Source organism: Myotis lucifugus, unplaced genomic scaffold (genome assembly GCF_000147115.1).
Source record: "Myotis lucifugus unplaced genomic scaffold, Myoluc2.0 scaffold_438, whole genome shotgun sequence".
NCBI lineage: Eukaryota > Metazoa > Chordata > Mammalia > Chiroptera > Vespertilionidae > Myotis > Myotis lucifugus.
The window spans coordinates 542863-545920 of NW_005871486.1; positions in this window are offsets into that span (position 1 = coordinate 542863).

Consider the following 3058-nt stretch of genomic DNA (forward strand, 5'->3'; position numbering starts at 1 on the left):
CAGCGTGTCAGGCTCACAGAGCACGTTCCAGAGACTCCGAGGTCTTGTTTACTGTTCACGTAATCCGAGGCTGGTTGGGGATTACTCCTCTCACTTTGAAGGGCGTTGGATTTGGTCATTCCCACCCCCACTCCCCGCCCCCACCCCCCACCCCCATTTTCAAGCCTCCGGCCAAGTCCAGACCTTTATCATGTCTTCCCAGAAATACCTAAATAGACGTCCAGCCTCCAGAACTGAGAAAATAACTCTCTTGTTTAGACCAGTAAAACCAGTCCATAGCATTTGGCTATGAGGGCCCGAGCGGACTAAGAAATGTAGTCTTTACAGAAACCCCGGGAGGTATCGGTACTCTTATTACTCTCATGTCTATAGATGGGGAAACCGAGGCATAGAGCTTCTAAGGAGATTGCAGCTTTGGGTGAGAAAACAGTCAACCTTGATCCCCCCTCCCCCCTTCGCCGGGTTAACTATGGGTCCTCAAAGCCCCACTCCAACATCACGCCCTCTGGGCGCTCCCAGGCATCGCAGTGGTCGGGGCTGGTAAGGGCAGGAAGAGAGGCTGGAGGCAAATACTTAGACGTGGGAAAGGGGAAGATGGAGAGAAGAGGGAGCCGGATGGAGGAGGTCTGGTGAAGAAGGTGGGAGTCAGAGAATCTGAGGGGGGGGGTGGGGCAGAGGTTTGAGAGAGAGTCTCTGGCTGGCTGGTGGGAAGGGTGTGAGCGGAAAAGTTCTTGGTCCTTTCCACCACAGGTGCCTCTGTTTCGAGGCTTGTCCTTCAAGGTCAAGTTCAGTCTCCAGCTCTCGGGAGGTTAGCTGTGCACATACAAGTCAAGAAATAGGCGGGGGCCAAGCGGCTCTGGTTTGAATCCTGGCTCCTCTACTTGTCGGCTAAGTAATCTCGAGCAAGTTACTTAGCTTCTCAGTGTCCGTATGGGGAGAAGATGGGGGTAACCATAGTACCCATCCCATCGAATGGTCCCGGGGTATAATCGAGTTAATACATGGCACACACATAAAAAATGCTCAGTCAACATTAACTAACGGTCGTCTTGAATTATTCCACTGCAGGGTGCGCTCTCTTCTCTGAGTCCAATGAGCTTAAGCATAAAACACTCAATTCAGCCCCCCCCCCCCCCCAGTGATGACGATCATGCAGACCCTTTATTGGGCACTTACTATTGGGCAGGCTCTCTGCCTGGCCCTTTATATACAGTGTTCCACTGAGGTGTCATAGCAACCCTCTGGAGTAGAGCCTATTGATGCGCCCACTTTACAGATGAGAAAACATCTGTCTGCAATGACACGGCTAGCACCTGGGAGAGTGAGGGCTCGAACCCAGGCAACCTGACCTGGAGCCCACGTGACTCATTCTGGTTTCTTAATCACTCACCCAATATCCATAGAGCCTACTGCATGCCAGCCATTGTGCTCGGTGCCAAGGACACGGGGTTAAAAGACGCACTGTCCTGCGTCAGGGACAGGCGGGCCGGGGCAGGAACATATCCTGGAATCCGATTCCTGAGAATCCGGGACGCGGAAGGAGCAGGGCGGAGCCTCACGCCTGCCTTAGATCCACGAGAGGCTGTTTTTAGTTGTAGTAGCTCGTCATAGTCCAGCAATTATCGGGCATATGGTCCACATAATCACGATCTCTCTTCCCAGAGACAAGGCAGACAGGTTTCCAGAGCGAAAAACTGACACAAAACGCACAGCTTTGCCATTATTTTTAGGTTTCCAAGGAAATCTGAAGCGCACTCTGAGTAACTGGCACTGTGGGTGATCACCACGGTTCCTGGAAAGCCGGCGTCTGGTCCCCGCCGCTCCCCTCCTCCCTGGCCCATCACGCCCAGCGACTCCTGTCGGAACCAGGGACGCCGTGAGCCAGAATTCAGCGGTGCCAGGGACACAGGTGTGCAGGAAGCCCGAGGGAGTACGGAGAAGAAGGCCATGAACTTCGGCGTTTCCGGGAAGAGGAAGTGTTTGACTTGAGTTTTGAAAGCGATGTGGGAGTTCTTTGTAAAAAGAAGAGGAGATGCCCTGGCTGGTTTGGCTCAGCGGATAGAGCGTCGGCCTGCGGACTGAAGGGTCCCAGGTTCGATTCCGGTCAAGGGCATGTACCTGGGTTGCGGGCACATCCCCAGTAGGGGGTGTGCAAGAGGCAGCTGATCAATGTTTCTATCTCATCGATGATTCTAACTCTCTATCCCTCTCCCTTCCTCTCTGTAAAAAATCAATAAAATATATATTTTAAAAAATAAATAAATAAAAAATAAAAGTAAAAAGAAGAGGAGAACTAGTCTTAAGCGAGGGGCAAAGAGTGGGAGAGCACCCCAGGATGTCTGCGGGGGCGGAAGTCAAGTGAAGCTGCAGTGTTGGGGGCCCCGGGCCGGGAGGGCCGGGGAGTGCATGCGCCTGGGTCAGGGCAGGTTTTGAATGTCAGGCTAAAGGGTTTGGAGTTTACCCTGAAGCAGCGAGGGGCGGGGTGCCTTGGAGCTTTTCAGAGCGATCTGATCAGACGTGTGGTCTGTAAACATGGCTCCGGCAGCCTACAGGGAGGAGGGTGAGAAATGGGTGGCAGGGCAGCGGTTTCCCAAGCAGACTCTGAGTGCCGTGGGGGCAGCGACAGTCAGCGTCTTTCCCTCTGGCATTTCCACAGCTCCTGGCAGGGGTGGGCCTGCAGCTGGTGTTCTACCAAGGCCTGCTGGGTGCACTTCCTGCAGGCCCCGGACACACATGCCTGTGCCTGTGGCTTTTAGGAGCACCTGAGCTTGCCTCGCTGTCCATGGTACTAGGGAACACTAAGGCTGCAAACCTGTGGGCTTTCTGGTGGCAGCTTGGCGTGTGTGCGTGTGCACACGTGTGTATGTGTGCGTGTGTGTGTATGTGTGTGTGTGTGTGTGTGTGTAATGGGTGGGGAAGGGATCAGGGCAGGGTCCCAGCTGTCTAGCCTCAGAAGGGCTGCCCAGGTGCCATGATGTTAGCAAGGCAGGTGCCCCTTCACCTGGTCAGGCCTTAGTTCAACGGTCCGAAGCAGGAAAGGAAGCCGGCGGGAAGGGTG